Raw genomic sequence first — 27,198 nt, 5'->3', positions numbered from 1 at the left:
GATTCAGAAATATATCTGGAGACATATCAGAAAGGAATAACATTACTATCTCAAAGAAATATTGGCGCACCCACGTTCATTATAGTATTATTTGCAGTAGTCAAGACATAGAAACAACCTAAGTGTCCATCAACAAATGAATGGATAAAAAATAAGTATCGCACACCGACACACACAGATATTATTCAGCCATAAAAAGAAGGAAATCCTAGCATTTGCAACAACAGAGGTAGATCTTGAGGGTGTTATGTTAAATAAAATTAGTCTTACAGAGCAAGACAAATACTGTATGATTTCATTTATATGTAGACTCTAAAAATCTGAACTCCTAGAAACAAAGAACAGATTAGTGATTATTGAAAAAGAGAGGATGTGGAGTAGAGGAAATGGGTAAATGTGGTCAAAAGGTACAAACTCCTAATTTTATGATAAATAAGTTTGGAGGATGTGATATACAGCATGGTGACCATAGTTAACAATATTGGATTGCATGTTTGAAAGTTGGTATGTGAGTAAATCTTGGAAGTTTCATCACAAGAAAGAAAAATGATTAACTATGTAAGGTGATAGACATTAACTGAACTTATTGTTGTAACCATGTTGCGATATGTATTGTATACCTTTTACTAATACATTGTCATATGTCAATTATATCTCCAGAAAACTGGAAAAAATAAAATGGGCTAGGGATGTTTCTAACTTACAGACACAAAGAAAAACTAGTAGTCTCAGACAATTTACCCAAGGGTCAAAAGCATAAAAACCTCTATAAGACAAATAAAGAAAAGATATAATAACTGGTGGTTAAACAAAATGTCAGTTGTCTAGAGTATGACTTGGGCCACTTTCTCAGACATGTGGTAGAGACTAGCCTACCTAAGCATAATACTGTAGTCCTTGTATCTCAAGTTTGAATCACTGGTGATTTCCTATAACCCTGAAGGCCTACAATACAGAATAAATGTAAGCACAGTAGTGGAAAAGATAAGATGGCCACTAAAACAGAAATAATCCAATAGATTGTGAACCAGAAATAATCACAAAATAGATTAAGAGAAATCAAGAGATCTAATATCAAATGCTGAAACTCATCCTGAGATCCCAGGGCTGTATACAAACAGCCTTTGTTTGTGGATTTGTGAGGTGAACTTTTCCATTTTTGATCAATAGGTAAATATAATAAATGCAATGAAAGAGAGTAATACCTCTTGAGATGGTAGGATTTTGAAATGTAAGTTTTTTGGAAATAGTAGTATTTAGGAAATAGAAAAAAGAGAAGGGGAATAAATAGGAGATGATGTTGTATGAGAGATTCAAATGTACTTTATGGGCTTAATTAAATTGATCGTCTACGGCCATATCACCCTGAACGCCCCGATCTCGTCTAATTAAATTTATGTAGCCATCATACACCTAAAACACATTCCCCAAACTTAAGAAGTCCAGGAGAGTGGATTTTATGGACAGAAATGGAGACCTGTTTTACACTAAACTAAGTTTTAATTTGTACTATTACATCAGTAGACTATCAGTTGAGAAATATATCCATATACTATTTCATAATGCTCTTTGAAACACCTTGAAGATACTTTTCTATTTTGCATTTTATTTTCTTTATTTTTCTTTTTTAATTTTCCCCTGAGAATCCTGTTAATATCGTATTGTCAATAATTGTAATTGTTTAGTCAAAACATGACCCTTCAAATGCCTGGTAAGATTTTCAATATAATTCAACCTTGTATCAGGACATATTTTTATTATTGTAGTTAGCATAGAATGGGCAAACTTTTCCAGGGTCCATAAATGTTAAGAAAACAGAAACAAGAAGAAACAGGTGCTAGTGAGGATGTGGAGAAAGGGGATGGGGGGGCTCTCTTGCATTGTCAGTGGGAATGCAAATTGGTGCAGCCGTTGTGGAAAAAAGGTATGGAAGTTCCTCAAAAAGTTAAAAATAGAACTACACAATGACCCGGCAATTACACCACTAGATATTTACTCAAAGAATACAAAAATACTAATTCAATGGGATACAAGTATCCCAATATTTGTAGCAGTATTATCTACAATAGGCAAACTATGGAAACAGCTCAAGTGTCCCTCGACTGATGAATGGATGAAGAGGTGATACACACACACACACACACACACATTTACACACACACAATAAAAAAAAGATTGAAATGTTTCCACTTAAATGACATGGATAGAGCTGGAGAGTATAATGTTAAGCTAAATAAGTTAGAGAAAAACAAAGATGATTTCACTCATGTGGATTTAAAAAAAACACAAAGAAAATAGATACAAAGATAGATAAAACCACATGTGTATTAAGATAAAGTGCACTGAAAAAAAAAGATAAAGTACACTGGCTATAATTACTGCTAACCATTCAAAGATACAATGTAAAATTACCAGATTTTAGCAGTGAAATTAATTCCCTTGAATTAACATTTAATGTTAACCAAGAAAAATAATTATATTACTAGTTAACTCTAGTTGATAAATAAAAGGAAAGTTTGAAAAATCCACAGCCACTGGGGGGAAAAAGGAATGCATTCTTCTAACTAAAAACAAAAACACAACTTTTTATCATCTTTTTTCTTAAAATGAATGCAGCCCAGTAGTTAAAATTTGGATAAACTTTTAATGGCATTTATAAAATTTTATATGTGCTTTTTAACCTTAACATTTCACATAGCCAAAATATATCTGTATTGCTCACTGAATGTCTATTGTCTTTGCTTCTGAAAATAGCTATCAAATTTTCTTTTTGGTGAAAATATACCTCCACAGAATATAGATCTGGGTGGGGATGGCCTTATTCTCATTTTCTCCAGAATTTACTTGGGTAATTTCAACCTAATTGAATCAGAATATTCCAATATCCTAGCTACAATGGTTTAGGCAAAGGTATGATTCAATTTAGGTCAATGATTATAAAGGCTCATTTGGAAAAAATAGTGTTAGCTAATGGTTTTATGTGCCAAGAATTCTTTCAAGAGGTTTGACTAGATTAACTAATCATTCCCAAAATCCTTGGTGGTAGAAACAGGTCTTTTTATAGATGAAAAAGTTACAGCACTTTGTGGGGCGCCTGGCTGGCTCATTTGGAAAGGCAAGCAACCATTGGTCTCGGGGTGGTGAGTTTGAACCCATGTTGGACATAGAGATTATGAAAATAAATAAACTTTTTTAAAAAGTTAAGGCACTTTAAATATTTATGAAGCTAATCTCATAACAGTTCAGAGTGAGGCCTGCTAGACAAATCTGACTCACTAATGTGATAATACCTTTAAACTACATGATGCTGGAACCATTAGGGGAAGATAGTTCTCTTTTCTTTGGATGTGGAAGTTAGGGTAAAAGCCTGGAGCTGCCAGGAACCAAGATGTAAAATCCGGAAATGAAGTCAATACAGAGGAAACAGAAGAGTAAAGCAGAGACAGAGAGTGGATCCTTGGTTCTTCCCCATGATACAGTATGAGCTTGTAAATATTTAGTTATACAAGAACCTAGATCTAACTCTGGAATTTCAGTTAGTGAGACAATACATATTCCATTATTTTATTTCACATCATCCCATTTCACCGTTTTAAATTGGGGTTCTGCACTTGAAACCAGAGTTTTGATGAATATACCAAATAAAAATTCCCCTCAATTCTAAAAAGCCCTTGTTTCAGAATTGGATGATTTCTGGCCAGCCAATCTTTTGCACTAGAGTTAAATGTAAATTTCTCGTTTCCTTGTATTCATTGTTTCTTATAGCAGCAACAAATATTCCCCTGTGAATATCAAAGCCATCTTTTCAATTGTGTGGAACACAAGTGACATTATTTTTTTTTTTAAACATCTGGAAGCTAGGGGTTCTACTTAGTTTCAGTGGTGGACTTTTCATCTTCTGCCCTCCTGACCAGCTGCAAGCCTAAACACTTTATGAGACGCGAGAAAAATTTATTTTTTCTACATAAAATACTACTAATCAGTAAAGAACATGAGAACAATCTTAATAAACGTAGTCTTTTTATCAGAAGATTTTATTTTATTTTATTGTCTTAAAGATTTTATTTATTTGAGAGGGAGAGCAGAAAGAGACAGAACACATGAGAGGTGCAGAGGGTCAAGAAGAGAGGGAGAAGCAGACTCCCCACTTAGCAGGGTGCCTGATGTTGGGCTTGATCCCAGGACCCCAGGATCATGACCTGAACCAAAGGCAGCTGCTTAATGACTGAGACTCCAAGGTACCCCAATCAGAAGATTTTAAAATACCAAATAAACTTGAGAACACCATTAAAATCACCTATCCCAAAAGAAGGATTAGTTTCAATGACCTGGGCATTTGTTTTCAGTTATCAGATTCAAAATGATGTTCCAGAATGTTAATGCTATCTATGTTGAGCCACAATTTATCAGGACTTATTGGTAGCACTCACCAGAGTGCTCCATTCTTTGTTTGTATAGATTAATATGCAAATAGTACTTGTATATAAGCATTATATCTGTGTGTGTATATGTTCGTGCGTTGTGTGTGTGTGTGTGTGTGTACACACTGGTGTTTTTTTGAGAGTTAATTCTAGGTACTACATCCCATAAATTTATAAAAATCCATTTAATACAAAACTGTTAGACATGAAGCCATATTATAACAATATCTATCTAGTAAAATATCCCTTTGGATATCTTCCAGGTACAGTACTTAAAAGCCTAGGTTCAGAACTTGAAACTTGGGTTCAAATCCCAACCTCATTCCCTATTAGTTGTTGCTGAATCAAATATTTTTATGTGTGCCATATATTTTTAAAACTTGAAGGACCAAGACATTTAGCTTTTCCTTTTTCTTTTTTTTTTTAACCTCAATAAATCTTTCAATATTAAGGCAGGCAGTTCCTGGAAGCCCTTACATCTTGCCTGCAAGACGCACAACTTTGAATCTTATCGAGGGATCAGAAATTCTGGTAAGCTGGTAGGTTCTTCTAAGTCCAGGAAGTGCCATGTTCTCTGGCCAGTATTCCAGGAATGATGACACATATGCAGCAGTTCTGAGAACCTACAGAGATGTGGGCACTTTTCTCCCCTCTATAACTAACATTTAACCTAATTTCCTAATGCTAAGTCTATTAGGCTGATGTGCCTTAGACCTTTTGCTTGAGTCTTTAAAACTGAATTTGACAAAGTATTTAAAATTGTAACAGTAGAGAGGATGTTCTATGACAGAGAAATTGACAGGGTTATCCAATAAGTCTCATTTCACATGGTTTTAAAACTGGCCTAATTTAATATTCATAGTAGATTATTTTTTAAAAACAATGAAAAAGTGCTAATTTTGTTAGCATCATTATTTAGACATTTTGTAGTATCTCATAATTCAATATTCTTTGCTTTCAGCTGGAAGGAAAAAAGTATCCATCGAATTGAATTGCAGATATAAGTGCAGTTTGCATTTTATTTTAATTCAGAAGTTTATATGAACTTTTCCATAATCGTGCCACGCATATCTTCTTTAATTTGTCTTTGATAGAAGTTCTGCTACTCTGAAATACCAAAGCAAGTTTATGGTTTAACCTATATATCTTCCCTTTACCTAATTAGCAGTTTCAGAGCATTAAGAAATTATGTAGATGATTCTTTGGTGGATATCTGCAAACAAGTACATTTTTCTTATCTAATTTGCCATCAGATCAAGTATGTTTTTGCTCATCATTTTATATCCAGTCTCCCGCTATATGTATTATGTGACACACGGTAAAAACTTATTAAATTGCTTTGAATAAATGAAAGCCATTAGATACTAAAATGGAAAGGGAAATAAAATCAAAAGTCCTTGCCTTTAAATAAATGAAGCTCTCTTGTAAAGCTTTTTTAAAAAATATATTTTATTTATTTATTTGAGAGAGAGAGCACACAAGTGGGAGGGGAGGGGCGAAGGGAGAAGGAGAAGCAGACTCCCCTCTGAGCAGGGAGACTCACAAGGGCTCAATCTCAGAACCCTGATTTTATGATCTAAACCAAAGGCAAACCCTTAACCAACTGAGCCACCCAGTCATATCTGAAGCTCTCTTTTAAAGATGAGGGAACTGGAGCACCTTGGGGACGCAGTCGGTTAAGCATCTGCCTTCATCTCAGGTAGTGATCCCAGGGTCCTGGGATAGAGCCTCACGTCAGGCTCGCTGCTCACTGGGAGCCTGCTTCTCCCTCTCCCCCCTGCTCATGGTCTAGTTTGTGCTCTCTCACCATCTCTCTCTCAAATAAATAAATAAAATCTTAACAAAAATAAAGATAAGAGAATTGAGGCTAGGAAAAGTGTTTCTTTTGTATAGATTAATTTCTACTTTGTTAAAATTCATTATTACTATGCAACTTAGGAATCTGAGCTTTATATGCAAGCTTTGAAACATTAGTGTTAATGAAAGGGAACAGTGAGGATTCAAAATCAGTACAATCAAGACTTGTCAAGTTCCTTAAGGATATAAATTCTTACCTAAAACCTGCTTTATTCTACTTTCTAGTTAAACCTCTTTTAAACTCAGCAATATCCCCTGCACACAGATACCTCATAAATTTGCAAAGTATTGGGACACCTGGGCATCTCAGTGGTTGAGTGTCTTCCTTTGGCTCAGGTCCTGATCCCAGAGTCCTGGGATCCAGTCTGCATCAGACCCCTTGCATCAGGCCCCCTACTCCTCCCTCTGCCTATGTCTCTGCCTCTTTCTCTCTTTCATGAGTAAATAAATAAAATCTTTTTAAAAATTAAAAAAATAATAAAATTACAAAGTATCTAACCATACAGAGCTTTGTAGAAAATTAAATATATAGTGTATGTTCTTTTATATTATAAAATAGTACCTAAGTGAATTTTTTGGGGAGGCTTTATAGTTCCATTTGATCTTAACTGCATTAGTAATAATTAATATAGTCCACTCCCCATTATCTGCACAAGTTGTACACAGTAGTAATGATTCATGTAAAACCTAATTCAGAAATCATTTTTATTTGTATGTGGGAAGTATTATGTGATGTTTTTGGAGTAAAGTTCCCTCCTTAATTATGTTTTGCTTAGGGTAATTAGTTTGCATTCCCTGAACACACATCAGTTGACAGTGGGGGAAATACAGCCCTGAAGTATTCTGGGAAAATGTTTTAAAATATTGCAGCTGAACAACATTCAGACACTCAATACTTGTATCTGACCTGGGAAAATTCCAAGGAGTCTAGTAATGTCTAGAGTATTATTCAGTCTTGGTGATCAAATCATGTTCCTCAAAAATAACTGCATACATTTCTAATTTAACTAAGCTAATCTACTCTCACCATGCCAGTTTTATAAAGGAGATCCATTAAACTAGATAGCTTTAAGGGAGGGAATTTGACAGCAAATGGACGTTCAGTTTATTGTTAATTCTACCTCTTGTCTGTCTCTGTGTGTATTTAGATGGTTATTATAAATGTTGTTTTAATCTCTCCCTATAATAGTATATCCTTGTTTGTTGTTTCAATACTTTGAATCATAGCTAAAACTCCCACTTTCAGAGGCTTATATACAAAATAATTCCTAGAGCACTCTTGATGCTCATTCATTGTATTTTAGAAACAAATTCTAAAGACAACTACACTATATAAATAAATTGCAATTTAATTCTACAGTGTTTCTATGTAGCAAATGTTTCTATACTGTGTGCTAGTCGGTATACATTTTTATTAATTTTGTAAAGGACTTAGTAAAATCATATGAATAAGAGGAATAAGAGGTTTCTACTAAAACTATGTAATTCTTTGTATGTTATTTTTTTTCTACTAATTTCTCCCCTCAGAGAGAATCTCTCTCTGTCTTTCTCTTTCTCTCTCTCTCTCACCTTTTTACATTAAGGGGTATTTGAAATCCAATCTTCAGTTCCTTTAATTTCCAGTATCAAAATATATTGATTATAGCTAGTGATAACATTTATGTTTTAATATTAAAATTTCTAATCCTACTCTTGATATGCTGCAGGGGCACCATATATACCTTGGATTTACGAAGTGTGGTTTCTTTAACTATAGTTTACATGAATGTTAATAACCCATAGGGCAAAGGCATAATGGTAAATGAAATGCAATAATACAGAATATGAATACTAATGCATGTACCAGAGACCCTGGACCATGATAGATTTATAATAATTTTTCTCCTACTCTTGCTTATTTTTTATTGTTGATTTTCAATATGATGACTCTTATTTTACTAAAGGTAAACAGTAATCTGTACTTTCTTTCATTCTGTTTTCAATGTACTATGTACTTTATTTAGAAATATATATATTTTTTCCTCTTCAAGTTTGAATTAAAGTGAGGCCTAGTGAATCCTCTATAGGACAGATAAAGCTCCAAAGAGAAGCATATACTTAATGTGAGCTTGAAAGAACTATTCTGGATTAATTAGGATTAATATATTTATTTATTTATTTATTTGTCTATTTATTATTTATTTATTTATTTATTTGAGAGAGAGAGAGAGAGAGAGAGAGAGAGAGAGAGAGAACAAACCAGGGGTGGGGGGAGGAGCAAAAGGGAGAGGGAGGGAAAAACAATCTCAAGCAGACTCTGTGCCAAGCAAGGTGCCAGACCTGGGTCTGGATCCCATGACCCTGAGATCACTACCTGAGCTAAAACCAAGAGTTGGATGTTTAACCAAATGAGCCACCCAGGTATCCCTCAAAGACTCTGAATGAAAGTTAGAGAATGAGATTTCATTTTAAAAGATGATTTTGATAGGACATAAAGAGTGGTTTATAATAGTAAAAACCTGAAGTAGAGAGACCTGGCTGTAATCTGTGGCTGCATTCCAACTGAGGTAGATGGGGGAAGGTATTAAGTCAGTAGGAACAGCAGGACAAGATAACCTGTTTGTGTTTGGTGGACAGGGAAAGGGATAAGAGGGTGACTTCCTTGTTTCTTGTCTGAGTGATTCAGTGGATTGTGGTGTAATCACTGAAATTGGAAGTAACAGAGTAAGAGATTTGATTGTTTCTCTCTGTGGTGTGTGTGTGTGTGTGTGTGTGTGTGTGTGTGTGTGTGTGGTTTTATGTATGTTTGGGAGGACATCATGCATTCCATTATAAATCATTAAGCTTGAGATATCGGAGATACTAGGTGTAATTACCTAGTAGGCAGTTAGGAATATAGGACTGGGTTTTAGAAAAGGTATCTGAATTTGCGGTCTTAAGAACAGACCATCAGTAGTTGAAACCACTGGTGGTTGGTAAAATTATCCATGTAACCATTCATTAATCACAAGTGCAATGCACAGATGAAAAGAACATATAATACGCCTGTCGTGATGCTAACACAGTAAATAAGTTATGAATGGCTTTGGAGTGAGCATTTACAGAGAAAGAAAAAGTAAAATTGAGCATTTATTATGAACCAGAGTTCTATCTGCTTTAAGATTGCTCCTTTTAATCTTCAAAATAATATTATGAGGTAGATACTATCCTCATTTTACATTAAAAGAAATAGAGGAAGTGAATAGCTAAAAAATTTGCCTCATGTTACTCATCTAATAAATCGCCAGATCTCATTATCTTTTGAATTTTGTTAGACTCTACGTACTAGCATATTTACTTAACAGAGTTTATGTACAGGAGGGAAAATTAAAACAGATGAAACCAATGTACCAAAAGACATGCAGTATTGTGAGGAAAGAAATATTGCAGGTAGCCATAAAAACTGCTGCTATGATTAAATATGTTTAATTTGGGAATAAGCTGAAAGAGATTTCAGAAGGAACTATTTGAAATATAAATTATCTATCTAAACAGCTTTTAGCATTTTTCCTGTGGCACCAGGGACCTGCAAGCATCACTTTACTCTGGGTAGACATTCTCAGTCAGGTTCAAAGTTGATGTAACATAAAGCAGTAACAGCAAAAACAAGTAACTTAAATCAGAAATGCATGCTGTTGAAAAATGTTATTGGTGTAAAATTACATAAAGGTACATTTTTGTCTCACAGAATATGTGGAGTGATTTTTGTTAACCAACATGGAATCATTATTGATTGATTCACTGGAGGTCTTTAGTCCTGTTTTGTTTTTTAATCATTGAAGTACAGTTGACATACAATGTTACATTAATTTCAGGTGTACAACATAGTGAGTGGACAGTTCTATACGTCACTCAGTGCTTATCACAGTAAGTGTTGTCATCATTTGCCACCATACAACACTATTACCATATTATTGACTATATTCCACATGCTGTACTTTTCACCTCTGTGACTCATTTATCTTATAACTAGAAATACTTAATACCCTTCTCTCAATGCAGCTCCATTCTGGCAACCACTAGTTTTTTCTCTGTATTTGAGAGTCTATTTGGTTTTTAGTTAATTTGCATGTTCATTTGGTGTTGTTTTTTTTTTTAATTACACAAATAAGTGAAATTATATGATACTTGTCTTTCTCTGTCTGACATCTTACATTTAGCATAATATCCTCTAGGTCTGTTCACATTGTCACAAATGGCAAGATTTCATTTATTTTTATGTCTAATATTTCATTATGTGTATATATATGTGTGTGTGCATTATATATAGATGTAATATATATTATTATATTATTATATATTTTTATATAATTTATATAATAATGTATATTATTATATATAATATTATATATATTATTATAATAGAATGCATATATATATATAATGCACACACACATATACACATCTTTATTTTTTCACCTGTTGATGGATACTTAGGTCAGTTCCATATTTGGGTTATTGTAAATAATGCTACAACAAACATAGGTGTGCATATATCATTTTCTTTGGGTAAATACCCAGTAGTGTGATTACTAAATTATAGTATAGTTCTCTTTTTAATTTTGAGGAGAATCTCCATACTGTTTTCCATAGTGGTACACCAATGTACATTCCTACCAACAGTGCACAGGGTTTCCTTTTCACCACATCCTCACTGACACTTATTTTGTCTTCTTTTGATTTTAGCCTTTCTGACAGGTGTGAGGTGATATCTCATTATAATTTTGATTTGCATTTCCCTGATGATTAGTGATACGGGGCATTTTTGTTATGTTGTCCATCTGTATGTTGTCTTGGGAAAATGTTTACTCAGGTCTTCTGCCCATTTTTTTTAAAGATTTATTTATTCATTTGAGAGAGAGGGAGAAAGAAAGAGAGAGAGAGCAGGGGAGGGGCAAAGGAAGAGGAAGAGAATCACAAGCAGACTCCCTGCTGAGCATGATGCCCAATGCAGGACTCAATTCCATGATGCTGACCCAAGCCAAAATCAAGAGTTGGACTCAAAACCAACTGAGCCACCCAAGAACCCCTGGGTATTTTTAATCGGTTTATTGTTATTTTTTGGGTGGTGGTAGGAGTTGGCTTATATAACTACTTTATATATTTTTGGATATTAAATGTTTTTTTTTTTTTTTTTGGATATTAAATTTTTATTGGATATATCATTTGCACATATATTCTCCCATTCAATAGGTTGTCTTTTTGTTTTGTTGATGGTTTCCTTTGCTGTCCAAAGCTTTTTATTTTGATATTGTCCCAAAGTTTATTATAGGTTTTGTTCTTCTTGCCTAAAGAGACAAATCTGTAAATATATTGCTAAGGCTAATGTCCAGGAGGTTACTGCCTGTTTTGTTTTGTTTTTAGTTTTGTGGTTTCAATTTTCACATTTAGATCTTTTAGTCTATTTTGAGTTTTTGTGTATATAAAAAAGTTGTACAGTTTAATTCTTTTGCCTGTAGCTGCCCGGTTTTCTCAACAATACTTATTGAAAAAAAGAAACAAACCATCTTTTCCTTATTGGATATTCTTGCCTCCTTTATTGAAGATTAATTGACCATATAAGCATGGGTTTATTTCTGGGCTCTGTATCCTGTTCTATTGACCAATGTGTCTATGTTTTTGTGCCAGTGCCATACTGTTTTGATTACTATTGCTTTGTAGTGTATTTTTGAAATCTGTGATTATGATACTTCCAATTTTGTTCTTTCTCAAGATTGCTTTGGCTCTTTGAGGGCTTTTGTGATTTCATACAGATTTGAGGATTATTCGTTGTAGATCTGAGAAATACTATTAGGAATTGCATTGAATCTGTAGATTTCTTTGGGTAGCATGAACATTTTAACACTATTAATTCTTCTAGTCCATGGGCATGGTACATCTTTCCATTTGTTTGTGTCATCTTTAATTTTTTCATCAATGTTTTGTAGTTTGCAGAAGACAAGCCTTTTACCTCCTTGGTTAATTTTGTTCCTAGACATTTTATTATTTGTGATGCAACTGTAAATGGATAATTGCTTAGAAGTGAGAATAGCGTGATTTAATTTCTTCACTTTTTCAATTTAGTATACACTTCCAAATAGTTCTCTGTAGAGGTTGGAAGAATTAACACTTCAAAAAACATTGCATTGGAGGGCTTGTTTACCTATACTCCTGTGGGATCTCTGTGTTAACAATTGTTTAATCTTTACTATTCTGCTAAGTGTAAATAGTATTTAATTTTAATTTGCATTTCTCTCATGATAAAAAAAGATAAGCAGCCTTTCAGAAGTTTAAGTCACTGGCACTTGCCCATTTTTAAACTGTTGCTCTTTGTTAATTTGTTCTATTATTGTGTTAAAGAAATGAGTATTTGTTATATGAGTTGTAAATGTATCTCCATAAGGCATTTGGCTGTGTTAATTGTGATTCTTTTTTTTTTCCTTGTAAATTTCTTTTTTAAGTGTCTTGAATCTATCAAAAAACAAATTATGGCCATTTTAGTTGGTTTCAAAATAAAAGTAAAACCTTTTGATGACAATGTTATTATTTTTTAAATTATCCCATCTTTTTCTAGTACATTAATGGCTCATTTTGTATGATTAAATTCTGTATCTATTTCCTTTAATCCCCATAGCTTTAAAATAAATATTAAAAACTATTAGGTCTAGTGCATAATAATTCTGTCATCTTTTCCCAAAATGTTTATAGAATCTTTTTGTTATTATAGTTTATTTATTTAACCAGATGAACTTTATTTTTTTTTTAAAGAGAACTTTTTAATACATTTATGTACAGAAAATTCAACAGCACACACTTAGCCTGTTTGGTGACCAGTTGTTTAAATTTTCCTTTTCCAGCTTGGCAATGTGAGCCACTGATTCTGGACCTGGGATGTTACCTCCCTGGTGACCATGAATCTCATCATATTTGTCATTGTAGTTGGTCTTGATAGCTTCTACCAGCTAGCCATCCGGACCTCTTTTGTCTTCCAGGTTAAACTATGTAAAGGTGACAGTAGTACAAATCTTCCTGGGGACCAGATGCCCCAGACTGGCTTCCTCATTGATAATGCAATAGGAAACCCCCATTTTAAGATACAGGGCTGGCAGGAAGACAACCAGCTCGATAGGATCCATATCATGTGCAATCACTACCAGATGAACCTTCCTGTCTTCCACTAAGGAGGTAACAGTATTCACCCCAGTTCAAAAGACAGGTGCCCTCTAAGTGAGGACATGCCCTTTGCCATCAGCTTTCTTCTCAGCCTTGGCCAACAATCTCTGTTTCTTCTCTTGCTTTGTGTCTGGTCTGTATTTGTGGGCTAGCTTGAACAGTAGAGTAGCTCTTTGGCAGTCCAGGACCTGGGTGAACTGGTTAATCATGGGAGGCACTTATAGATGTTTCTAGAGAATAGCCTTTTGCTGAGGCAGCCAGATGTAGTGGGCCATTTGACAAAGCATGTGAGGTTCCTTTTGGACTGAATGTCATCTCCAGTGTCAAAATTCTTGGGTCTTTTCTCAAACAAGGGATTGACCACCTTCTTGGCCTCCTACTTCTTGTCAACAGCAAGGGCCAGGGCCACCTTATTCCCCTTAGCCTTCTTTCCTTTGGGCAACTTCAATGGCCAGAGGAGAAAGAAAGCAATGATACAAACTTCAGGATCAGTTTTTCCCCTTAAAAAACTTTTTTTTTTCCTGTTATTCTATAGTAAATTTTCTGTTTATTATTTGTATGCTGGAAGGATACTAGTTTTAGTAGATTAACTTTTGGCCTGCTTACTTTATTGAATTATCTTCTTATTTATAGAAGTTTTTAGTTGATTCTCTTGGGTTGTCTAGAAATAAAATAAAACTGAAAATAATTATACCTTATAGATTTATATCTGGTGTTATGCCTATTTTTTGTTCTCTTTTAAATTGCATTAGCTTTTATCCCAGAAAAAAATATTAAATAACAGTAATGGTGGTAGATATCTTTTATCTTTAATGTGATACTTCCATTGTAAAGGTATGAATATAGGCCTCATTGTAAGTTTTAATATCTAGCTTTATAGGTTCTTCCACAGTAAACTTTTCAAAAGATCTTTATAATTTCCTAGTTATCTATTTGTCATTCTGAACTTTAAAAAAATTAGTCTTCAATTAAATCCATTTGCTGATCTTTTTTGGAATTGCATTAAATATGTTTGTTAATTTGTGAGACATTTCACTTTATGAAATAAAACATTTTTTTCTTCCCATGATTGTTTCCCCATTGATTCAGGAATTATTTCAAGCTATTCAATCAAACTGTGGGATTTGTGTATGTGTATGTATCTGTGGCTTGCTTTGTTTTTCACCTATTCTTTCTTACAGTTGAGGTGCCATTGTGTTTGAGATATTCTACTTTTCATTTCCATTTCTGATTATTTTAATTTGTAGGTAAAGTATAGACTTTGTAAATTTAGCACATTCTCAGGCATCTGAGATAACATTTTGTTATTATAAATAACATTGGTATTTTTTGTGGTGATAACAGGCATCCTTGTTTGATTCCTGATTTTAATAGAAGTTGGTTTTGTTCATCAACAGATAATGTTGGCTATAATGCTTTGTTAAAGCATCTTTATTATGTTTAGATAGATTGCTTGTAGTCCTGTTTTGCTTCATAGTTTTTCCCCTCAAATAACTGCTCTGTATGGGCAATGAATACAGCAAGTAACAATTTCTAGCCTTATGGACTTTATATTCTGAAAGGAGAGGATGCAGATAATGATAACGATGGTTATGATGATGATAATAGTAACACCCACAGAACAATAACAGCATCAGCAGCAACAAAAACAGTAATTATGTAATATGAAAGAAAGTGATGATTGTTACAGGAAAAATAATTTTGTATGGGGGTTGGGGTGCTTAAAGGTGTGTTTAAAGTAGGCTTAAGTGAGGCCCTCAATGACAAAGTGATTTCTGAGTTAAGAACTGAAGGAAAAGAAGAAGCTAGCAATGCAGCTATCAAGAACATTCAAAACAGAGAAGTAAATCTAAGGTTCTGAATCCAGAAGAAACTTGGCATGTTTGAGAAACAGCATGGGAGAACAGTATGGCTAAAGCTGAGTAAATGAGAGACAGAAAAGAATGAGATCAGAAACATAAATTTTTAGGGGGCAGATTTTGTAGAGCCTGAAGGGAATGACATCAAGAAAGAAATGAATGAGAGGAGGAAAACTGTTCACAATAAATTTAAATAATTATTTGTGGACTGTTGCCATAATAGGGAAGGAGCAGAAAGGGGAGAAATAAAGTGGGAGCTGGGAAAAAAATGGAATAGAGAACTTATTTTTTTAAGGTGAATAAATAGTAGTACATCTACACATCGATAGGAAAAATCCTGTGAAGGGTGATGATTTAATAATACAGGCAAGAATTAGAAGTCCTGCTGGAGCAATGTCTGAAAGCAGATGGGAAGATAGGGGTCCTTGTGCACAGTGGAAAAGTTGTACATAGTTCAAGCATGATAACACAAGAGGAAACTATGTGAATACAGACACAGGTAGATAGATGAGTATATCTGGTGGTGGTGGAAATTTACTTCTAATTGCTTCTATTTGCTTTATAAAATAGAAAGCTAGGAGCAAGTATAGGAAATAAAGCAACAGAGGTTTCAGACAGGGGTATCAACTAGAAATCTAAGGTTGTATATCTCAAATTATCTGTGGTGAAGGACTAGATTCTTTTTGTTTGTTTTGATTTCTAAAACATGGTGGAATACTTTTGAAAATTACAATAGAATTATTCAAAAAATCAAAGTGTAAATAAGCATAAAATACAAATCCAATTTAAAAATATTCATAGGGGATCCCTGGGTGGTACAGCGGTTTAGCGCCTGCCTTTGGCCCAGGGCGCGATCCTGGAGACCCGGGATCAAGTCCCACGTCGGGCTCCCGGTGCATGGAGCCTGCTTCTCCCTCTGCCTGTATCTCTGCCTCTCTCTCTATCTCTCTGTGTGACTATCATAAATAAATAAAAAAAATTTTAAAAAAAATATTCATAATACATAAAATTACTATGTCAAATTGTAACCAAACCAATGTAGGTTCACTCCTCGGTGATTCAGAAACTGCTCTAGGTTGAGTTGTCACACAAAGAAAATTTTATTTGCAGCAAATAAGATCACAGGGAATAGCTGCTGAAGCCATGACTCCCAGAGAAAAGAAATCCTTTTATTTAAGGCTCGGAAGAATATTTAGATAGGGAAGCCTGTCCTTGTATGTAGAGGTAGAGATAAGGTCATGCATGTGCCTTAAGGAAACATGTCCATAATGAGGTAAAGGAACTCATCGGTAATTCTAGAGGTCACTCCATGGTCCTTTTTATGCAGGCACCTGTCAAAGATTAAGCTCAAACTTGTTTGAGTGGCTTGGGCTGGCTGAAGGGCTGTCAAAGCAGTTGCTATCACTCAAGGGGCTAGAGGTGGTTTTGCTTTTCATCTGTCTGAGTTGAGAGATAAACTAGAAAGAACAGCTTAAGGAAAGATGTGAGACAAAGATGAGTACAAGCAGGTGGACAGTAAAGGCAGGTCTTGGGGTCTAGCTGATGACAAAATTGCTATAAAATATACCAAATGTTTTCCTTTAACTCTGCTACATATATTGTAGGCTGGTAGTAAACATGTCGTAGACTGTCCAGAAGCTAAGGGCCATGTTTTGAATGGCACTGATCCACAAGAGTAGGTGACAGTAAACCAAAGAAATATAATTGCTGTGATTCCTGAGATTATGATCATAATTGTAAAATTAGACTATTAGGAAGAAAAAAATATTTTCCTTCTACCTTTCTAGATGTTTGCCTGGGGCTCTGTATCAAAAGACTGATTAATAAGAGAAAACAGAAGCTTATTAACATATATATTATATATGTTAATATATGATATATATATCCTATATATTATATGTTATATGATATATATATTCCTATATATATATATATATATGATATATATATGAGAGGAACTCAAGGATGGGTAACTGAGAGTTGGTTAAAATTTGGGCTTATATAGCATTTTAGCAACAGAACAATGCAATTTTAGAGAAGCCATAAGACAAAGGAAAAATACCTTGAATCTCAGAGGTAGCATACTGGGGGAAGGTAAATATATGGTAACTAATGCAAGATAAGAGCTAGTTAGTAAAGTTTGTTATGTGGAGTCCTCTGGTGCTGTCTCTCCCAGGCTGATAAAGGCCTATAGTTTCCTGTGATTAAATTTTGTCCTTCCTGGTAGAGAGGGGAAGGCAGACATCTTTGCAAATTTATCTCCTTGTTCTAAGCAAACAGGGGGAAGGCAGAGAACTTTCCTTGTATCTGTTTCTTCTTAATAGCCTTCAGCTCAAAATAATCCTTATGCTAGAGTGGCATAATTTAGAGTGGCATATTTTGCTAGCCTATACTATTTAGCATGATTTTGGGGGTGTTCTTTTTTCTTCCAGCCATATTTACCTGTGTGGGTGGGTACAGGTACAGAGTTGCAGCACTGTTGAAGCATAAATGGATACAGAAGTTGAAGGTGTATTCAGCGGAGTCAATAAATGATTGGGCATAGGATTTAAACTGGTTATAAAAGGAAGAAAGGGCAGAGGAGAGGTAAGGGCAGACAGTTGAAAATGGATTAACGATCTAAAGAGTTGAGGGCTTGTGGGGTAAATTACTAAGGTTAATGAGCTGGAAGGGTGAGAGATTGTGTTCATAGAATGGGATACTGGAAATCGAAAGTGTAGAGATTACATATTTTGGGAATGGCAAGTTTAGACTATAATCATGAGGGTGGCTGGTTGAGGTATGGGGAAGAACATGATTATTTGAGGAGAAAAGGTCAAGAATCCAACAGACTTGACTACGGTATTGGAAAAATCATCTTCATATGTGCTAAAATCATGAAGAATTAATCAGGGATTATTTTGGAGAATGAGTAAGGAAGGAATAAGAAATTTCAAAGATATTCCTAAACCAAGTCAGAGTTGTGATGAGGATAATGGTGCCGTCAGAGGATCAAAGGGTGGATACTTTTAAGGGATGGAGATGGGAAAATTATCCAGAAATTGCAGTGAGCTTCAAAACCTCCAGACCAAATAGTAAAGGGGGAAGAAGGATATGGATAGAAAACAGCTATCAACTGAAGAAGCTCAGGGGAAACTGTGTCCTTGAGTGAAAACCAGGTTGCAGGCAGAATAAAAATGCTGAAAGGAATGTTAGGAGGTTCAAAATACAAAGAATTTATTGATGACAGACATTCCATTTTAAAGGCTCAATAGAAGGTTTTCCTGGGTTCAGATAGGGCCAGAAAAATGCTATGGGCACATTATTGGCTTAGATCCTAGTTTGTGAGACTTGAGCTTCTTGTAGCTACCTGACCTAAACGGTGGTGTAGAGAACAGATAGAGATCAGATCTATGCATGCATCAGTATTAAACCAGCTCCACTTTTCTGTTGTTCCCTCCATGTACATGGAATGGGGTTCTCTTGTTTATTAGGTATATCTTTTTTTGACATATTTATTTATTTGACAGAGAGAAAGAGAGCACAAACAGAGGGAACATCGGGCAGAGGGAAAGGGAGAAGCAGGCTACATACTGAGCAAGGTGCCAGATGTGGAGCTCCATGTGGGGCTGGATCTCAGGTCCCTGGAATCATGACCTGAGCCAATAGACGCTTAACCAATTGAGCCACCCAGGTGCCCCATTAGTTATATCCTATGAGCTGGACACAATATCAGGGCAGGACACAGTATCCCTGGGTTGTTATACTGCAGCCAGTTCATAGTTAGAACTCATCAGGAAAGATAGTGTTCCCCTGCTGTGCAAAGACAAGTCAGTGGAGGAAGTCATAGATATGTATAGGCACCATTCTGGCTGTAGAATAAAAGAATGTCCACAAAAGGGAGAGAGAAACCAAGAACAAAATGATGACTAGAATATAAGCCATAAGTTTTGAAGTGCACTTCCTTACTTCTCCTTCTGTGTTCATTTTCCATCTTAGAATATTTTGACATTCTAGAACAACCTGCCCATGCAGAGACTCATATCTCCTTTTAACCATCTTTGCACTTCTGCAACTGTGCCTGTGTCCTACCCTCAATATATAACATTTTCAAAGAAGAGGGAGGAAAAATGAGCCGTGACTCTTTTAGACTCTGGGCAGGTGTTGCTTCCATCCTGCTGCCTTGAAGGGGTCAATATAGTAAATTTGTTTATAGCACAATTGTTCAGGTATTTATTTTCATTCCTTTCTTAACTTTAAACTAATTCCATTTTACCCAAAGAAGATTATTGTCCAGGGCATTCAAATGTTTTTCATGCTTTCTCATTCTCCAGATACTTTGATTTAAACATTATTCTTTCATTGCTGTTTAATTCCTTAAAAAAATAATTTCCCTTTTTTCCTTTCCATATCCTTAATTTTGGTATTTTCCCAAGCACCTAGATAGTGATCAAGACAAATATATTTTGATTTTCCAGTGCATTAGATTTACAGTCTGGAAAGGGGAAAGTGAAAGATTAGTGGTCCCCAAAGCAGGTATTGCTGATTTTGTAATCTTACTGGATATGTGTATACAAGCCCTCCTGCCCACCCTTCTGAAGATATTTATAGCAATAAAATATGCATAGAAACATCGTGGGTCCTTTCCCGATATATTAAATTAGCAAAGCTGTTTCTAAATGTCCTGAAACATATGGAAAAGTGTCGCTCAATAAAAGGTTGAATGGGATCATTTTGTGCATTTTAATTGGTACTTTCAGGTATTTTTTTCCTGTCTGTTTCATTTGCTCCTTTACCTCTTCAATCATGTAATAAGGTTTCTTCATCCCAGTCTGAACAATGTGAAAATTAGGTATATTGGTGACATTAGGTAAGCTAAAAAAGGATAGAAATAGGTGAATGCTATCACAAAGTAGGCTTTAAGACAACGAAAGGGATGACCTTGGAACTATAAAGCTGGGTATAAAAATGAGAGGAAAGTGGAATATCACAGAATAGCTCCACAAAGAGAAATTAACAGGACTAGATACCTCAAAGGACAGAGAAATACTATATTCTACCTTATATTTGTTTGAGCTTCTTAAAAGGATTCTATTATACCTTAGGTGGGCGGTATATCATTTTAGTTTCTACAAATTTATGAAAACAAATAAACAAACCACAAAGAAGCTGAGTGAGATAATGTGGTACAAGTTCCCAGTTAACTGTTAGACTTTGTAGAATTATCCTGGGATTTCATATACCTGAAGGGAGAGGAAGAAGAGAAGCTGCAGTCTGTTATAATTTTCCCAGGTAAGGAGGGAGAATGAAGGAAGGGGATGGTAAATAGAAGAAATAAGCAAAAGAAACACGTATCAGCGACCTTAGGAATCAAACCTACCAGAACAATGCATACACATTTCTAAATTTGGTGAGATCACCAAGCTATATTTTATTTCACTGACAATTTTAGCTCTTTCTTTGCTACTACATCCTATTTATGCTTTCCTTTTATATGAAAATGAAATTTCAAAATTAATTTTATTTTGTTTTTAAAAAGTCAGACTTTAAATGGGAAAATAAATTAATGAATGTGCTTTATTTGCTTTCTCTCTCTATCCCTCTGTCCTTCTGTCCCTTTGTCCCTCCCTTCCTTTCCTCCTCTCCTCCTCCCTTTTTTATTTTCTCTCCTCCAGTTATTTTCTGTTAATATATATATATATGTATATATATATATATATATTTACTTATTTATTTATCTTTTCTTTCTGAAAAGAGCAAAGAATTTATACTTTTGAAACTAATCTCAACTGAGACATGCCACAATAACTTGCCAAATATCTAGGAAATGCATCTGTTTCCTACTTAATTTTTTCTCCTCTATTATACCAAATAGGAAAATGTAGGGGCCCTGGGTGGACTGCCCCAAAATGTGCTACATTGACATAAAGACTATTTCAAGTTAAAAGTGATAAAAAAAAAAAAAAAAAAAACCTGGAGGATGCAAGAAAGGTTCTCTGCCTCGCCCATAATTGCCTAAATTTATACTAGAAAGGAGAGCCTGCAACATGAAGAGACATATTAACAGAAGCCCCCCTTACCAAATGAACTCATCTAAATAATAGAATATTCTTATTTTTCTAAACATCTCCTTTCCCCTTCTTGCTAATGAGTTTTCTTCCCTTTGTATCCTCAGGTTTCTCTCCAACTCCTTAGCTCAGATAAATTGGATATTGTCTCATTGTCTTTAGAAATTCCTGTCTGTGTGTATTATGCCCCTCAGCCCCACCCCCCACCCTGTGATTATGCTTATTAAATTTATTTTCTCCTATTAATCTGTCTCATCAATTTGATTCTTAGTCCAGCTGGAGGGACCATAGGACAGAGGAAGGTCTTCCTCCCAAATGAAAGTATTTACCAAGTTAACAAGTGACTAGAGAAGAGCAAAATCAGTTTAGTAAAGCGAAATTAGAAAATTGTGAGGAAAAAGTAGTTAGTTAGTTTCCAGTCTCCAAAATATGTGACAATTGGAAGTATACAGGTAAACTATTGGTTTGGAATACGTTTTAACTGGCTAATGAAGCTATTATTTTTGGAAAGAAGGTAGTTTTGAGGGTTAGTTATTATATTTAGACAGAAGGATGCTAATTCAATACCTCACAAACAAAATATGACTGGAAATTTGATCATTATATCTTGAAATTTTTTGTATCAGAGAACTTATTTAGAGAGAATAAAAGTTAAAAACTCATAGAACATAGTTTTTAAAAATGTATGTATATATAAGAAAAGCGTTTTGAATATCTGTTATTAATCTAAGTAGAAACCAGATACAGAGATGATAAAGCATTTGAAATAGTTAAGGAAGCTATCAGTTATATATGCATATTTAACATTTCTCACTTTAAAAGACCAAAATTAGCACTTTAAAAGTTACAAAAGAAGGGGTGCCTGAGTGGCTTAGTCAGTTAAGCATCTGCCTTTGGCTCAGGTTATGATCCCAGAGTCCTGGGATCCAGTCCCACAGCAGACTCCCTGCTCAGCGAGGAGCCTGCTTCTCTCTCTCCCTCTGCCCCTGCTGCAGCTTGTGCTCATTCTCTCTCACAAAAATAAATAAATAAAATATAAAATCTTTAAAAAAAAGTTACTCAAGAAAACATAATGACCATCTGGTGGAAAAGCAAAGAAATTGTTATTTTAAGGGATTTATTTTCTTTGAGTGTACTTTAATCGTAAGTCATTAAGTGATATACCTCTACCTTTTTGAGGCAGAGGTTTAGATGTGATGATGTTATAAATCCTTCAGATATGGTCTACTATGATATTTTTAAAATATCCAATTTATAACAGGATTTATAGATTGCTTTTAAACAAGTTTTTTTTTTTTTCAGATTTATTTATTTGTTTGAGAAACAGAGAGAGAGTGAGAGAGAGAGAGACCGTGCAGGGGGTAGAGGCAGAGGGACAGGAAGAGAGAGTCTTAAACAGACTATGCTGAGCTCAGAGCCTGCCTCCAGACTCACCCTGGGACTCCCCACAGGGCTCGATCTCAGGACCCTGACATCAAGACTCTCAAATTACAGCCTGAGCCGAAACCAAGAACCTAATGCTTAGCCTACTGTGCCACCCAGGTGCACCTAAACAAGCATAGTTTAACATTCCCCATGGAGTGTTACTTTTAAGTCTGACAATAACTCTATTAAGTTTTACTCTTCATTTTTCCATGTCTCAGATGAAGAAACTGAGATTTACGAAGATTTAATACCTTGCCAATATCTCATTGCTCATAAACAGCATTATTGGATTTGATTCCAAACCAACTCTGTCTCTTTCAAGGGCTGGTGCTCTCTAAAACATATAAATTGCTTAACTCAGAAGCTTACCCTTAAAAAGTCCCAATAAAGCAATTAACATCATGTTTTCCTTTTTGTTAAAAGCTATGAGGTCAAAATTCCAGTGTACAATCATGGTGGACTCCATAATGTGAAGTTAATTGAAGGGCATCTTAATTAATATCTGATGTTTTCTGATTATAACTACTTGTTCTGAAGCCCTGTCTGGATTCTCAGAGCTTAGCCTAGACTAATGAAGCAGAATGAGTAAAGTAAAATAAAACAATTATTTTCTATCTGAAGAAGGAGTTGCCTTGGTTTCACATTTCCTTCATTTCAGATCCAAGAGCAAAATGATGAGCCCACTTTAGAAACATAAACTTATAAAAATTTGGAGTTAAAAGTAAAAACACCAGAAATATTCTAAATAATTATGACAATTTATGCCAGTTTTTATCTCATTACTTAATTTGTACCAGATTGGTATTTAGAGTTTATAAGCTATGTCACAAAAAAATTTTCCATTTGATATAATTATAATATATAGTATCTAAGGTAGGGAATGTTGAGTTGAAATATTGCCCTTTGTGTATGTTAGAAATGGTCAAATATGGTCGATTTCATATGTTTCAAGGGAAATATGATACCTGTTTAGAGTGAAATCAGGCATAAAGAAAAACATAAAATGATCTAGGTGAGTAGTATAGAGCCATCAAATTCACTTTCAAAATGAATAGTCACATCCCCAAAGCCTTTTCCATTAGATTCTCAAAACAGAAAAAAAGTAAAGCAAAATCTACTTCCTTCACTGATGGTTTGATTATCAAGAAGCCAGTGTTTGGTAAAAACTACTTTAATCCATGTATTGATTTCTTTAAAATTTTCAGTTGTGGAATCTACTGGTCTTCAGAGAGTCTAATCCCTGTTTTTTCTAGAAAGTCTGCTAATCTATAGAGAGCTACAGTAAGTGAAAGATGCCAGTGTTTCAGCATAGTCTTAAATAATTGAGTATTTCCTCCCTGCTTTTGTTTTACATAAGTAACCTTTCCCCCCTCTTTAATTCATGAAAAGTATTTCCTGGTGATCATGTTCCATAATACAAAGTTATGACTATTATGGATCATCAGTCTAATAGATATCCATTTGCTTGTTGAAATTAATATGTAAGACCCTCCTTAGGCCAGGACTATACAGTATTCATCTCAGTAGGCCCTGCTCTGTAAGCAGAGTTCTTTATACATAGTAGACATTTAATGGTTCTGGTATTAAATTGCATTGAAAGAAATAATGAAAGGTCTCTTGGGTTTAACATTGAAGGGTGTTCTTGGTCTTTAATATCTTAGCAGGATATGCATAAATTACTTCTGAATTATTGCTTTAGAGTGCAGGATGATGTACTTTTCCTGTGCAATTAAAGTACTTTATGCAGTAATCTTAAGACTATGATGGAGTACATTCATGGGTATGGCATATTTGACTCAGTCGTTGGGGAAGAAGATGAAATAATCTCCCAAATGCTAATGTGAAGCTACACTCTGTTCTATCACTTTATAAAGAGAGTATGTCTACCATCTTATTTTTAATTGAAAATTCCTAGAATACTTAACAACTGTTTTGAGAGATTATGCATAGAGACCACTAAATAAAATGTATAGAACGACTCTGTAGGGAGAGAATCTGTTAGAGGGATTTGGAAAAGCCCTCAGGCCTGCCTTTTTCTTTTCAATTTAGAGGGCCTGGTTTCTCTTTTACAACAAATGAGTGAAAGAACTTTCAGATGATTTTAACAGTTTCACAAATGTGTTGCCTGGTTTTGACAAGGGCGTCTATAATATCTCAAAACTATGTTAAAGATGGAGCATTTAGCAACCCAGGAAGACAATGACTATAAAACACAAAATTAACTCATCAAGTTACTGTAATTTTCTCTTCCTTTGTCTCCAGCTGATTAGTGCAAATTAACTGCCTGAGCAGTTAGCATGCAATATGGAAATCTTTGATATCTACTGAGAAGGCAGGCATTTTTTTATCTACATCTATGTAAAATTCCAGAATTCCCTATAGACATTGTCTACTGTGATTATTAATATTGCTTTGAACTTTAAGAATATGTTTTATGTTTGTTTTTTGAGTTTTGAAAATTTCTAATATTGGGTCACGTTTGTGGCTAAGTGGGTGGCCTGCCTTTGGTTTGGGTTGTGATGGGGGAGGGAGGTACTGATATCAAGTCCTGCATTGGGCTCCCTGCAGGGAGCCTGCTTCTCCCTCTGCCTATGTCTCTGCCTCTTTCTCTGTGTCTCTCATGAGTAAATAAAATCTTTAAAAAAAAAGAAAAATTTTAACCTTAATTTATTAAAACAGATTTATAATCTTTACAAATTCCTATGTAGGAATTACACACACAATTAAAATAAAAAGAGAGAGAAGAGAAAAGAAAATGAGATGCGTAATTATCTCATCCCTTACATGAAGGTAATAAACATCTCGCTGAATTATTGTAAGAGTGAAAATTCAATAACATATTTTAAAAATTTAGAACATAGTCTGATCCACAGTTTTTAACGTGAGTTTTAAAATTATTTTCATTAAGCACATAGAATTAGATTAATAAAATATTCTACTTATTTCAGTCTCTTCACTTTTAGAGAAGGAAATATTTAGGAAATTTCTTTTAGTAACATTCCATATAGTCCTAGAGAGAGCTTAATAAACATGTGAATTGCTATTCCAAAAAAGTCAGCTCTTGACTAGCTATTTGAAAAAGATATATTATGTTAACAAGGTGGTTAAAAAGGGCATCAGTTATGGAAAAGAAAAAAGTCATATACCTGTTCAGAAGTCAACTGATTTTTGGCGGAGTGAATCTAGAAGAGATAATAGTTATTTGGTTGTGGGATATGATTATCAAAACTACCTAAAACTAAAAATCAGGAGGGTATTTTGTCTCTTTTAGCTATGGAATAGTTAGCAGCTCTTTCAGGGAGAAAAATATTTACTACAAACTGGATTCAGTATATTTGAATCCTCCAATCTTTACATTTTATTTCTGAATTAAAATATTAAAGTATTCTTATTGATAGAATATTCCCCTTGATTAATCACTACATAGTAATTAATGCGTTCATTTAGAAGAACGTTTTGATCAAGGATCACCAGGTTCTGGACTTTTGTATAGGGAGTTGGCACTAAACAAGGAACAGTCTAATTCCTTCACTCAAGTAAGTTAATGTAGAATGGAAGGCATACAAAAGGATGAATTTTATGAATGATACATTCAACAAAAGTCTGAACTTATTTTTGTAATTCAAACCAGAACCTTATTTTTGCTTTAGAACAGAGTGACAACCAAATTCTCATTTACAGACAAGTACCATATCCCAAGAACATGTCCCATGCCAGGAACTGACCCATTGGCTCTGTGTTTCTCATACTTGTCTGAAGTGAGGAACTTGATTTAAAACGATACTCTCATGGCACTTTTTAAGCCTATTTTGGCTTATTGGCTTATTATCTTCAGAGTTGACCTAGGAATCCATATGTATATATTGGACAAGAACCTAGGCACTTCATTGTAATTTAGTTAATTCAAGAAAGACTAGTATATTTTAGAAACTAGTCATTTGTTTAGCTATTTATGTTTTTGTTTATTATTTATGTTTTGTTTATTTGGTGGAGTGGCATAGCAAGTTAATTATTTTAGTTTAATTCATCTTCAAAGCCAACACCTTGAATTTCTAAGACTGACATCTATAGAAATCCAATACTCCCATCGTTTGAAATAAGCCTATTTCACCCTTATTTGGAACCCTACTATGGTACTGTTTTTCAATTTTATTCTTTGAACTAATTTTTCTCCTAATACTCAGATGTTTGAAATGTGTTCACATGTTCAATACTTAACTGTAAAGTTAGCAATTACTATATAACTGGGGAATGAAAGCAGGAAGGTAGTCTACTATGTGTTAGTCTCATAATAAAATCAAACCATGATATTTTTAAACATTCCAATTTTTCTGTGATTCTTTTCTTATTCTCTTTCCCTTTTCCCATTCTCTATTAAATTGCTTCAAGTTAAGACTACTTACCATCTGTCCTTTAGTA

The 27,198-nt window shown here is 34.4% G+C and overlaps 1 protein-coding gene and 1 pseudogene across 1 annotated transcript in view; one reads left to right on the top strand and one right to left on the bottom strand.

The window, feature by feature from the left end:
• LRP1B (LDL receptor related protein 1B) overlaps window positions 1-27,198 on the top strand; it is a 1,815,754-nt gene that overhangs the window by 975,721 nt on the left and 812,835 nt on the right. The window lies entirely within an intron of this gene.
• Window positions 13,076-27,198, bottom strand: part of LOC121482096 — a 39,911-nt pseudogene continuing 25,788 nt past the window's right edge.

Source organism: Vulpes lagopus, chromosome 24 (assembly GCF_018345385.1).
Source record: "Vulpes lagopus strain Blue_001 chromosome 24, ASM1834538v1, whole genome shotgun sequence".
Classification (NCBI taxonomy): domain Eukaryota; kingdom Metazoa; phylum Chordata; class Mammalia; order Carnivora; family Canidae; genus Vulpes; species Vulpes lagopus.
The sequence above is the reverse complement of the archived record's forward strand: the minus strand, read 5'-3'. Positions and strand labels throughout refer to the sequence as shown.